This window comes from Marmota marmota, unplaced genomic scaffold, assembly GCF_001458135.2.
Source record: "Marmota marmota marmota unplaced genomic scaffold, marMar, whole genome shotgun sequence".
NCBI classification, from domain to species: Eukaryota; Metazoa; Chordata; class Mammalia; order Rodentia; family Sciuridae; genus Marmota; species Marmota marmota.
This window is the reverse complement of record NW_026000108.1, coordinates 23,262,659-23,276,921: the sequence shown is the minus strand read 5'-3', so window position 1 is coordinate 23,276,921 and position 14,263 is coordinate 23,262,659. Positions and strand designations below refer to the sequence as shown.

At 37.5% G+C, this 14,263-nt stretch overlaps 1 pseudogene; it reads right to left on the bottom strand.

The window, feature by feature from the left end:
- Positions 1-4,802: 4,802 nt before the first annotated feature.
- Positions 4,803-6,024, bottom strand: LOC107139015 (annotated as a pseudogene).
- Between the last annotated feature and the right edge of the window lie 8,239 nt (positions 6,025-14,263).

The following is a 14,263-nucleotide window of genomic DNA, read 5'->3' as shown; positions in this document are numbered from 1 at the left end:
GAGTCACTAATCAAGACCTCCAGAGACCAAGCAGGAAGCAGGTCTGATTTTATTGTGCAGTAGCTAAACAGATTACAGGCAGTCACCAATGCAATCAATTTCTACTAAATGTCATTGCAGTGACCAATGGAGGAGTGGGCCATGGAGCAAGTGCAGGTATTGCCAAACGTGGCCTCACCCCAGGGCTGTGCATACAGGGTAAGCAGTTTGCCACTCACACACCTAGCATGGGAAAGTGATTTGCCACTCACATGCCCTTAACGTATTCCATGTATGCAGTACTCCATGCACTGGTCCCCACAGATACTACTCTTTGGTCACTAGGTTCAATAAATCAAAATTCATCAATATCATGGACCATTGTGATATTACATAGAAAATAAAGACAATCAAGATCCATGTGAATTCACTGTTACAAAGAGATGGAGGGTTGATATTCCCCTGAAGTAAATGTTTTTTTTTATGGACTTGGTAGTTGAGAGATAAACATTTCTGGTGTGCTTTATGGACAGGTGTGCAGAAAAAAAGCAAAGGTTAGATCAGAATAGGTATGAAACAGTTACCAGAGGATGGTTAATTTGCTCATGCATCTAGTAACATCAGCTACAATTATTATCATGACTTAGTTAAGCATATGAAAAATTCCACTGTTATTCTGCAAGATCTGTCTTCTACATGGCTCAAATAGGAGAACTGAATGAGGATATAGTGATAATTACTACCTCTTCATCTTAAGTCCTTGAAGGTGGCACTAATCTCTGAAATACCTACAGGAATACATTATTAACTCTATATTATTATTTCCCTAGATAGAGGGAGTTCTAATGCCTTTCGTTTTACCTTTCCCACCATAATACCCCTAATTCCACAGGCCAGGGAACAAATGTGGGAATTCTGCCACCTACTAAGTATGTATATTCCAGTTATTATTTCTAGGGAGATCATAGGATGATATTGGAAACCTCCATCTGAGATAGATCCAAGCTGGTCCTCCAAATCTCCCACACTGATTGGTGGACCACAGTGACTTTGGGTTTCTTGAATTAATATCAGTTCAGAGTTGGCATACAACAGTCCCCCCTCCCTGCCAAATATGTTTATTTCCTTTGCCCCAATGCACAATTGTCCTGGAAAATTACTAAAAGTATCTTTAGGGAAGGCTAGGAGAAATGTCATCAGCAAAATTTTCAGTAAAGTTACTAGGATCCTTTCTGAAGAGGACCTGGTCTCACCTTCATTCAAGACATTCTGCATCAGTAAATTGGTTCAAATCTGAAAACTGATGAAGAACCATGATGGTTTGTATGATTTAGGTTAGACTTATGTTCACTTGAACTAGAACTTTTATGCTTATGCAGATCAGGTAAGGATTTATGAGAGTTCCTATCATGTCACATCTAGGAACATTATAATCAACTAGCCAATACTTCCAGTCTGTGTGAGTCAAACTGTTCTGATTGCTAGTTTGACTTTGTTATTCTTTATGGTAATTATACCCACCTTACTTTTGGCAGTTGAGTATGGTCACTTGGTCTCTGTTGTCCTAGGATAGTATTCCTCCAATTACAGTTAACGTTCAGTAATTTATTGACAGCAGTTTTATTATAGGTCTAGTTTAAAGAGAGGAGTGATCAGAGCACTCTTTAGGATGCTGGGGTTCCCATCACAACTTTCTTTCTCATTGTGTTGGTTAAAGTTATTCATACTAAAATCTCTCAGTGTAGATGAATATGTCTTAAAGGATAACTCCACTGTAACATTTCAATCTCCCTTTGTTTTTCCCTTTGAATACTTTCCTGTATTTTAAACCAAGACAGGTCTATCATATCCACTTAATTATCTCTGGACCACATTTAAGTTCATGATTTAGCCCATGAAAGAAGCAGTTAAAGCCTTTCTAACTCCCCAAGCTGCTGCAATAATAAATGCAAAATTTCTGAATAAAAAACTCATATCAATATATTAAACCTCATTCCACACATTATCTTAATTTCTTCGTATCCATTTCTATACATGTTGCTAGGATTTATTTGAGAATTTTTTTTTTGTTAGTGTAATGGATCTCTTCATGAGTTACACTTTAGAGACTTGTTGGAATTTGACTATGGCTATAATATTAGAAGCAAAGAATGATGTTGAGACTGGGCCCTGGGTATTAGCATTACCTTGCATGGCAATTGCCTCAGGGAAGACCACGAAAGTTTTCCAATGCATTGTAGGTTTAATTCCTTCAAACAGAAGTGCAAAGGTTTTTTTTCCATGTGGATGGAGAGGCTACCAACTTTGTAAGTGAAGATGTCATCATCTATGAGTAGTAAGTTTAACTGCACTGGGGTTAGGGAGGAAGCTTCTTATGGGGATGGGAGATCCATTCTACTAGGGGTGGGAGAGTCACATCTAATGTGAGTAAATAGACCTCTTATAAAGGAAAAGAAGACTCATCAGAATTTAAGGACTCATTGTGCCCAGGTGTATCACAATCTCCCCAAATTCCTCCACCCCAATTTATAACATCTTATTCTTAACAGTAAATATCCTGGGAGGCTGGGAATTCAATTTCCATTGTTATTCATCCAGAAACAAGATAAGATTCTGCATATGATTTTTAGGAATTTCAGCCCTGTAGCTACAAGAGATGAGATTCTACTTCAGAGAATAGATGGAAGCTCTCCATTACATATGCAGTTCTTAAGCTGGGAATTTTTTTTTTTTTTTAATTTTTTATTGTTGGCTGTTCAAAACATTACATAGTTCTTGATATATCATATTTCACACTTTGATTCAAGTGGGTTATGAGCTCCCATTTTTACCCCATATACAGATTGCAGAATCACATCAGTTACACATCCATTGATTTACATATTGCCATACTAGTGTCTGTTGTGTTCTGCTGCCTTTCCTATCCTCTACTATCCCCCCTCCCCTCCCCTCCCCTCCCCTCTTCTCTCTCTGCCCCCTCTACTGACATTCATTTGTCCCCCTTGTATTATTTTTCCCTTTCCCCTCACTTCCTCTTGTATGTACTTTTGTATAACTCTGAGGGTCTCCTTCCATTTCCATGCAATTTCCCTTCTCTCTCCCTTTCCCTCCCACCTCTCATCCCTGTTTAATGTTAATCTTCTTCTCATGCTCTTCGACCCTACTCTGTTCTTAGTTACTCTCCTTATATCAAAGAAGACATTTGGCATTTGTTTTTTAGGGATTGGCTAGCTTCACTTAGCATAATCTGCTCTAATGCCATCCATTTCCCTGTAAATTCTATGATTTTGTCATTTTTTAATGCAGAGTAATACTCCATTGTGTATAAATGCCACATTTTTTTTATCCATTCGTCTATTGAAGGGCATCTAGGTTGGTTCCACAGTCTTGCTATTGTGAATTGTGCTGCTATGAACATCGATGTAGCAGTGTCCCTGTAGCATGCTCTTTTTAGGTCTTTAGGGAATAGACCGAGAAGGGGAATAGCTGGGTCAAATGGTGGCTCCATTCCCAGCTTTCCAAGAAATCTCCATACTGCTTTCCAAATTGGCTGCACCAATTTGCAGTCCCACCAGCAATGTACAAGTGTACCCTTTTCCCCACATCCTCGCCAGCACTTGTTGTTGTTTGACTTCATAATGGCTGCCAATCTTACTGGAGTGAGATGGTATCTTAGGGTGGTTTTGATTTGCATTTCTCTGACTGCTAGAGATGGTGAGCATTTTTTCATGTACTTGTTGATTGATTGTATGTCCTCCTCTGAGAAGTGTCTGTTCAGGTCCTTGGCCCATTTATTGATTGGGTTGTTTGTTCTCTTATTGTCTAATTTTTGGAGTTCTTTGTATACTCTGGATATTAGGGCTCTATCTGAAGTGTGAGGAGTAAAGATTTGTTCCCAGGATGTAGGCTCTCTATTTCTTTTGCTGAGAAAAAACTTTTTAGTTTGAGTAAGTCCCATTTGTTGATTCTAGTTATTAACTTTTGTGCTATGGGTGTCCTATTGAGGAATTTGGAGCCCGACCCCACAGTATGTAGATCGTTTAAGCTGGGAATTTGAACCATAAGCTTCTTCTTTTATTTCATCTTTATGCCCAGGGATATTAGGAACAATCATCCAATGTCATCATAATTTTAATTTCTCAAAAATATGTGAAAGTCCATAGAAACTCACCTACTTCCTTGCTTCTTATAATTAAGATTACTCAATGCAGGTATTTTGCATATCTTTATAAAAATTCTTGTTATAGATTATGGGTCCTCTCTTTATGAGTAGAAATATTATTAGTGTCTTTAAAAAAATAGAACACAAAATTTTATCTGCTGCCACTCCATAGGAGTCAGTAAGCTTTCAAATTAGACTAGTTTTGGTAAAAAAAAAATACACAAGACGTTGTAAATTATTGTCCCAAAATTCACAGGTGTGGAGAAAGTACTGAAAGATTCACCTCAAAACACACACTCTGGAACCATTCCCAGCATTCACTTATACAAATGTCCCACTTGTTTGTCCTATGGTATAGGAATACAGACTGACCAATGCTGATGATCTCTGCAACAAATGGGCAACTGCTAAAGAGCCAGAAAGATATTTCCATAGGAACATCCCATACTCTCACACTTGAGGACTTTGCTTTAGCTTCCACTACAGGAAAAACAAATAAACAAACAAACAACAAAAATAAAAACAAAGACACCCAAGGCCACCATGTCTTCTACCACCAGTACTTGCTACTGGCCACTTCCAAGCCATCTCCTACCATTTGGAATTGATTTTTCTATTTCTCTACCTTTGTAAAAATGTTTCACTTATTTTGTGTTGAGAGTTACAAGTGGGAGAGAGGCATCCTGTCTTCTATCAGCACAGTGTCCATCCCAAACTGGTCATGGCACTGCTGCACAGTAGCCAGGACACTCAGGAGTTGCTGGTCCACAGCATCCAAGTGAGATTCAGAAATCACACAGGAGATGGGATCATAGGCCATGGCTGATTTTAATTCAGACTTTAGCACTCCAATCTTTAGGTAGTTCAGTCTGTTCTAAGTAGAAAACCTAATGATGCAACTCTGATAGAAAGAGGCAAGGATGCTTCTCTCAACCAATGAGGGGTGCCCAAAGCTTTCAGCTTTATAAAGAATGATGAGCACACTATCATCTCCATCATCTTGAAAGTTCTCATAGTGATGGTACTCAGCCTTGTCAATCAGGTAAACGAGTATGGAGGTGTCAATGTGTAGGCCTGAGTCATATGAGGATGTTTTCTTCATAGGAATCACAGCAGCTCTCAGCATACTTCCATCTGGCCAATTTGCCTTCTGGATAAGTCCTGCCCCAGGGGTCTTGGTGTTTCTGCAGAGGCCACACCTCTGGATGCCAAAGTGTGACAGGTCCCTCCCTGGGTCTCCATCCACACAAGCTGGATCTATTTCTTGGCAGTAATAGCACTTCCCATAGAAACTAGTATTGTTTCCTACAGCTAGGAAGGTCCTCAACAGCTGCTCCATAGCAACAGGCTTGATCTCTGTCCACAGATTAACAAATCTGCCAACCACTAAGGAAAACCCAGAATCAGTGGAAACCCCAAATCCTGTCCAAATGAGAGGCCATTACCTCTGCATTGTGTCTTCCAAACCAGCATATGGCTTCCCTTCATCACATGGTGTCAGCTCTTCTGCTTAGGTTTGAAAACCATTTTCTGTCCTCTTTCAAGTACCAGTAAGGCTTTCATCTTTGTCTCTTTATAACCCACATGGCTTTAATGATTTTTTTGGTGGCCATAGTGTGCATGTCTGTTCCCAGCTCCAGTGTCTCTTCAGGGTACACTTCTAGAGGCACCACCCTCTGGGCTGCAATCTCCCATGGAGTTTGCAAGGTGTGGTCCAGCTTGGGTGACAACTCCACATGCAAGCCAGTCATCATTCTGTGAAAAGGCCTCTGGTCCTCCTGGTTGTCAGCTCATGTATCTAAATTGTCAAACAGGAAAACTTTGGTGAAGATAAGGATGACAAGGAAAATTGCTAACAGCACCACTCACTCTTTAAGCTTCATGGTGACGTCTTTTCTTCCTCCCATAATCTGCTCTCTAGTTATTAAGGAGAGCAGGTGGTGAGGCTACACAAGGAGATTCCATGATTACACACACTCATCCATTTCTTCACTGGAGTTCTCCACAATTCCTGTCTGGTCCTAGGCTCAGTCTCTGGCCGCTTGCATAGTGTGACAAGGGCCCAGCCTCTCCTGCCACCTCCAGGTAGGGGCAGCCCCACACTGCTATCACCACCCCATGCTGCTGCTGAGGTTCAGGCTCATTCCTGGCTCGCCCATTCCAGGGCCACCTCTCCTTACCCTAGCCACAGCTCCCACACCACTCCCTGCCTCCCAGTTATTATTGTCTTGATATTTAATTGTATTAGAGAGTGAATTCCCGAGACCCCAGAAACAAATCAGAAAACTCATCCTTAAAATTCTATTCCTATAGAACCTCCCTTTTATGTCAAAATGTGTATTAGTCATGGTTCTCCAGAAGGAAGCCGGAAACTGGTAGGACACATATGCATGCGTGCACACACACTACACATTACAGACATTGGCTCATGTGAACATGTAGGATGGGAAGTTCTAAAACCTATAGTCCACACACTTCTAGAGATGAAGAAAAGCCAGAATTGTCATTTTGTCTTGAAAACCACTGGGCAAATGATATTAATCCCAGACTGAGGGAAGAAGATGAGATGAAATGTCTACTTCATGAAGTGAGAAGAAAAGAAGCAAATTCCTCCTTCAAATTTTTGTTCTATCAACGTCCTTCATAGATTCGTTGCTACCCAACCACCTTTGAGCATTTAATCCACTTATTGAGTCTATTGGCTCAAATGCTAATCTCATCTGGAAACACCCTCATAGACATCCAGCAGCAAGGATTAATCTGGGCACCCATGGCTCAACAAAGCCCAAGCATGCAAATAACCATCACACTCAGGAAGCAAAGATGGCGCAGATAGAATATTCATTCAAGGTAAAATAAGTGAAAAAGACACTGAGTTGAGAGAACCAGAATGTGACAAGTAGCCATTTACTTTAGTAGCATTTATTTTTGTTTTTGTTTGGTACATTGCATTAAACTTGATGAGCCCTTGTCCATGTTCCAATGTTTTGTACATTTGGATGAAATATTTTTTTATGTTAGCTGTTTTTGAGTGAATTTTTATGACTTATAACTTCTTGAATACTTGGAGAAATATAATGGAAAAAAAATCTAGATTTTATTTTCAAATAGCTTTGTGCCAGACCATCAACTGGACTTTTATTAGCCATACGTCATTGGGAAATTAATATAGACACCGTGTTCCACTTCCATATTACTCCTCAGTAACTGAAGGATTTCTTTTCCCAGCCTTAAAGGACCGCCAAATGGCAGGTCTCAGTTGTCAATCCTCTCCAAAAACTGCCACTGGCTGTAGAATCACCATTTCTAAAGTCACATTCTTTTATACTCTTTCCCGGAAGCAACTATACCAATTTCCCAAGCCATGTGAGGATATATAACATCAATTCCTTTATCCCAACTTAGAACAATTCTAAAAGACCATTCCCAACTTCAAATGCAGGGATATCTGAGGCCTTGTTGTGTCTGTAGTGTAGCCCAACCATTCCATATGCCCAATGCTGCTTCTTTTACCCTCTCTTCCAAGTATTAATCCTGGCAGCGATCTTGCATACTAATTTCTGCCTCAGAATCTGCTTCCCAGGGAACTTGAAATGAAACATTATACAACTCATATGCCTTGGTGAATGTTGAGATATCCCAATCTGTATTTCCTGTTTGTAAAAATAAAACTTTCCTCCTTCTTTTTCAGAATAGACTCTGCACTAGATGTTTTTCTAGGCAAAGAATTAATGAAGCTATGGTTTCAGCCCTTGAAATGTTGGATTATTGAAAATATCATTTGCCCACCTAATTCTTCTAAGTACCCTTGGATGCTTCTCATTCACTACCAATCTACCTGTGTAGCTATATCTCTTCTCATTGATGGATTCAGTCACTCTTCCTATTTGTTTTAGTTGGCTTTTCACTGCTGGGACTAAAAGACCTGACCAGAACAACTGTAGAAGAGGAAAAGCTTATTTGGGATCCCAGGGTTTCAGAGGTCCCAATCCATAGACAGCAGCCTCCATTCCTGAGGGCTCAAAGTGAGGCTGAACATCATGGCAGAAAAGTGTGTGTGTGGGGGAGGAAACTGCTCACATGATGATCAGAGAGCAGAGAGAGTGAGACTCCACTTGCCAGATATAAAATATATACCCAAAGGCATTCCCCTAATGATCCACCTCCCCAACCACACCCTACCCACTTTCAGTTCCCTTGCAGTTAATCCATCAGGGGAAAAATGCATTGATTAGGTTAAGGCTTTCATAACCCAATCATTCCTTCTCTAAACCTTCTTGCATTGTCTCATGCATGAGCTTTTGGGTTACACCTAATGTCTAAAGCATAACACTGCCTATATAATTTTTCTGGTTCCTTGATCTCACATGGCAATTAATTTCTTAATATCGATGGCTAAAGTCACATTGAATTTAAAGAATAAATTTAATATTTTAAAATATTTTATTTGTTGGTATTTTTATATTGTGGAGATTCACAAAGTCATTAGTTGTGAAGTAAAAAAGAACCCACAAGGTGGAAGTCAGAAATTAGAGTATAGAGTTCTTCACTTACTTGTTCTATGGCTCTGAAAAAAAATCACTTTATTGAAATGGTTTAGTCTATGAAATGACAATTATGCACAACACATTGCTGTGGAAAATGAGATGTAAAATCTTTTTCTCTCTTTTTAAAATAAATTTATTTATTTTAATTAGGTACATATGACAGCAGAATGCATTTTGATTCATTGTACATGATTGCAGCACAAATTTTTCTTTCTCTGGTTCTATAGGACGTAGCATTGCACCATATGTGCAGTCATACATATTTAGGGTAATGATGTCCATCACATTTCACTGTCTTTCCTTCCCCCCACCCCTACTCTCTGAAATCTTTCTCTTAGGTAGACACATACAGATAGGGAAATCATGAAGGGAAGGGATTTGGTGGTCATATCATTTCTGGATTCCTGTGGTTTGAAGCATGGCAGGGTGGACTCCTGAAAATAATGTTTATAATAGACTCTGCTGAGCAGTAGCAGAGCAAGTAGGGATGGCACCTGTGATAAGAAAATGGATCCGTTCAACCTCAATCATTCTTATAGCCAAAAAGCCCCGTGCCAAAAGAAGCAGCAGGGGCTTGGGTCATATAGCTCAGTGGTAGAGTGCTTGCATGAGCAGCACTGGGTTCCATCATCAGCACCACATAAAAATTAATAAAATAAAAATACATTTTTAAAAGCAGCAGCACAATGAGGAGGGGCAGAAATTGTGAGCCAAGAATCAGTTGGAACATTTGCATTGCTCTCAGGATAATCAGAGGAACTGCCCAGGGGGCCCGGTAAGTGAAGCCTGTGTATCTATACCCATGCTCAAGTCTACCATGGAAACTAGATGGCCAGATATAAAAATTTATTAACTATTTAGTAAGTATTGAGATCTGCAGTCAGTGTAAGGGGTTGAGATTACATATAATGACAAAATATGAATCTTGTCTTCATGAGACTTTTTTTCCAAAGTGGGAAAATGGTATTTTTTCTATTATTCTCCTCCTTCTATTAGATGGGACATAATCCTAAATTGTGATGGGGAATCTCTCCACAGATGGCTGGAAACATACCGACTGGCTTGAAAGAGAAGCAGATTTTTATGCCATAATGTTTTTCTTTCCCATTTCTAAAATGATTCTACTTTCCCAAGCTACTGAATTAGGGGCAAAGTGGTCATAGTAAGAGAAAGCAAAAATACTTATTCAAACTCCTTATCTCAGCTGAGATTTCCACTTCTATTAATTTTTTTTCTTCTTTATCTCTAAGGTTCAGGTAAACTTACATAGAACTTCAATTTCTGCGCATTTTAATCAAATTAATTTTATGAAATACTAATTCCAGTCACCATATTTTTATGATTATGAAATTAATTTTGTCTTTCTCCTAAGACTAAAATGTGTGGGTTGAATATTCCTGAAAAGAGAAATGAGAATCTTTTAATCTCATTCCATTTAAACTATCACTTATTTTTTCAACTGTTACATTTCTCTCTCATCGTTTAAATTTTCACATTTAAAATTTTCTGTTTTCTGAAAAATGGTAGGATTTCCCATGTGTACAATTGATTGTCTAGCCTATTCTTGACCCAAGGGTTATTCTCTAAAACTTCCTCAGTAAACAGTTTAGGGAAGAGACTACTATTATTACTATTTTACTAGCCATAGTAGTACTTTTCCTTTCCTTTCCTGTTCTAAGAAAAACAATGCAAACAAATAATAATAAAAAAAAGCCCTTCTACTTCCCCCTGGCTAGTCTAGGAACTCTTAGAAAGAAGAGTCTTCTTCTATATTATGTCACTGTATTAGAGGATTTACACATAGTAAACAGCTCTAGAGAGAAGATACTTAAAAGTGTTCATACATAGTTTCACTCAACCATTTAGTTAGGTTATAACTGATATATGTGTATATAAATTATATATTAACACATATAATTTATATATATATAAATTATATATTAACATATATACTAACATATATATATATATATATATATATATATATATATATATATATATGTTAGTCAGCTTTTCATCACTGACAAATACCTGAGGAAAATACCCTAAAAGAGGAAAGATTTATTTTTTATTAAATGTTTTAAATTAAATAATTAAAATTTTAGTAAATCTTGTTTATGTCAGTGGGATCAGTCCAAACTTGGTTGGCTCTACTGCTTTGGCCTGAAGTGTTGCAGAACACCATGTGGAAGGACATGGCAGAAGACAGCTGCTCAGTTCATGGAACCAGAAAGCAGAAAGAAAGACAAAGAGAACAAGGAACAGGTCAAGGACAAGTTGCAGTCCCCAGGAGTACACCACCATGGACTCACTCCTTCAATTAGGCCCCACCTAATACTTCCCAATAATGATTTCAAATAATCTACTGATGAGGTCAGAGCCCTCAGGGTCAGATCAATTCCCAAAAGCCTAACCTCAGAACTTCACTTTGTTGGGGAATAAGTTTTAACACTTCAGCTTTTGGGGAGCTTTCCAGATGCAAACCATAACATACATACAAGATGGAATATTCGTGTCTCCTCAAAATGCAGATGATGAAGTTCTAATCCCAAGCATGCTGTATGTGGAAATGAGCCCTTGATGAGACACAACTAGTTTTCTTATAAAAATAGACATCAGAGAGTGCCCATCCCAGTGTGTATGAAGTCGTTGTGTGAACACAGGCAAGCTGGCAGCTGCTTAAGAGATAAAAGATGCCCTAGAATAAAAACTACCTAGCAAAAACCTTGACCTTGGACTTCCCTGCCTTCAGAAATGTAAAAAATATACTTCAGTTGTTCAAATCGCCCAGTGTTTGGTGTCTTGTGTCAGCAGCCTGCAACAGACTGAATTTTGTGAATCCTCAAAAGTCTTAATTGAATCATAAACCCCCAGCTTGATGACATTTGTGAGATACTTTGGGATTAAATTAATTTATATGGGTATAGTCCTCCTGGAAGAAATTATTGCCTTTAAAAGAAAAGACACCAGAGATAAGCCCATCCTCTGCTATCACTGTGTAAGGTACAATATGAAGATGGACATCAATCAAAAAATAGATTTCTCCTTATGTAACAGAGCTGCTAGTAGTTGAATCTTGGACTTCCCTGCTTCCATAACCATTAAAATTATATTTTGTTGTTTTTGCTACCCAGTCTATGGTATCTGTCAGAGCAACCCGAAATGACTAATGTGCGTGCGTGTGTGTGTGTGTGTGTATGTGCATGTCTAGGATTCTAAAATACCACCCAAATATTATATATTAATGTATATCAGCCAAACTTAAAGCTCTCTTACCCATACCCCTCTACTGTGTTTGCTTATCCAGAGAGTAATTATACACATCCTTTGTATATTCTTGATATCTCAAATGCTAATTTTTTGTTATTTTTGTTTCAACTAAGAAAGTATATGATTTTGACTTATATTTTCACAGCAATGCCAAATTCCAAGGGAAGAAACTCAATAGAAAAAGTAACAGGGATTAATAGTAAATTAATTTTCAATTTTCATAGTGTAACATAGACTCCAAAAATCTCTGTATTATACTCACAAAGAAATTTTAAATCTATTATTCATTTAGGTTCAATATCATATATATATACATACATACATAAATATAAATCTGGTGAAAATAAATCCCAATAAAGCCAATAAGTTCCAAAACTTGGTGTGAGTCCCCTGAAGTCCAAAGGCAGATAATTGTCAATACTTGATTATCTCTAGGAGACAAGTGAAATGTATATTATACCCTAAAAGAATAGTAAAATCATACGCATTTTAGAATATTTAGGAACCAACTCAGAATATTCAAGTAGTTATACATAAAACATTCAGTCATGATTTGATCCAGATATCTATTATTTGGAAGCACCTGCCTAGGCTATCATAGTATTTGACAAATAACCTTATATTTTTTGGAATAAATCTAAGTACTGTAGTTCAATTATATAATTCCCTTTCTTCCACTAGCCAACTTTCTAAAACAAAACAGTAGTCTTCCTTGTCTCTCTCCATTCCTGTTTGGATTGGAGAGGAACAAGAGAGAAGGCCAGGAGAGCAGAAAATGGGGCATTGAATTTAGATAATTTGGTTTATTTGATGAAAAGTATTGTACCAGTTTGTGGAGAAAGCAGACCAAGTTCTTCTGGCCAGTAACTTTATCAGAAGAGGGCATTTATGAAATGAATCCCAATATTGTAATTGAAAAACCATTACAAGCTAAAGTAGAAGAACAGTGGACAGTGGTACATTTTAAATCATAGCAACAGGGTTCTAGGCAAAGTCTCTACAAAAACACACCACTATCTCAGTTCACCTTAAATTAATTAGGCATGAGCAGGGAGACTGCCACTCCAAGGCCAGATGTATGGCCAGAGCAACAAGATGGAGATTTGAGTATAATAATTATATTTATTTATATCTAAATAGATAAAGTGATTTGAGAGCCTAGTCAGTGATCACCTATGAAAACAAAGATAAATATAGTAGAGAACTTGACTTTGTAGATACTTATTAATTTAATAAAATTTCTACATGAATATATATCAAATTATTTATAGCATGTTATTAAATTAAGTCTTAGCATAATGCAATTAAACAACAGGAAGGTCAATCAAGGAAGAAAACCCCAGAATAAGACCCCATTGATACTGGGTTCCTGCCATGGCTGCACTAATGTGAACAGCTGTGTATCTCTGAACAAGTTTCTTAATCCTTCCGTGTTTGAATTCTTCCATCTGTGAGCATGGCCTACTTACACCTGTCCGTATCTAATTTGGTATGCTGAAGTGGCTCCTACAGTCTGATGGAGTCAATTTCCTCACCATAGAATGTGGCACATAAAGTTGTTTGGTTTTGTTGGACTATTTGAATATTTTAGCACTTTAATTTCAAGAGTTATAAAATACATCTCACTTCTCTTCATTTTACTATAGAGTATTAAAAATATGTTAATCACTAAATTATCAGTTTGAGGCGATCTCTTCTTCATTGGTATTTAACCCCTCATCTTTTAGGACAGGATCTTTAAACTCATTATGGAGTTTTTCAGATCGATCGGACACTTCAATTCAAGAAGCAAAATCATTCACTACAATAAATAATTATGTTTTCTTAGTATTTAAAAGGCAGTTAGGTTGAGGAATATCTACATTTGTTTTTTAAATAGTGTCTCTATAAAAATCTATATGTTTATTTACCTACATAAATGTTGATAAATATTAACCATTTGCTTGTATCTATGTATATTCACATATGTAGCTAATATCTCCACATTCATTTAAAATATATATGAATGTTAGCAATATTTGTTGTCTGGCTGCTGCGAAAAACAAAAACAAAAAGCAAATTACCCCAGACCAAGTCTACAAACTGACCTGTCATACTTAGAGAATAAATAGCTGTCTGGTGATTACTGTCAAGGAATAACACAAGAATGATATTTGGGTAATAGTTGTTACAAAATCCGAATTTTCTTGTCCTGAACATAATTAAATAATATACTGCCACATTTATGGAATTTTTAAGTTTTCAAGAACAATTGACATATGCATGTATGTATGTATGCATATACACATACATGTTCAAAACTAGG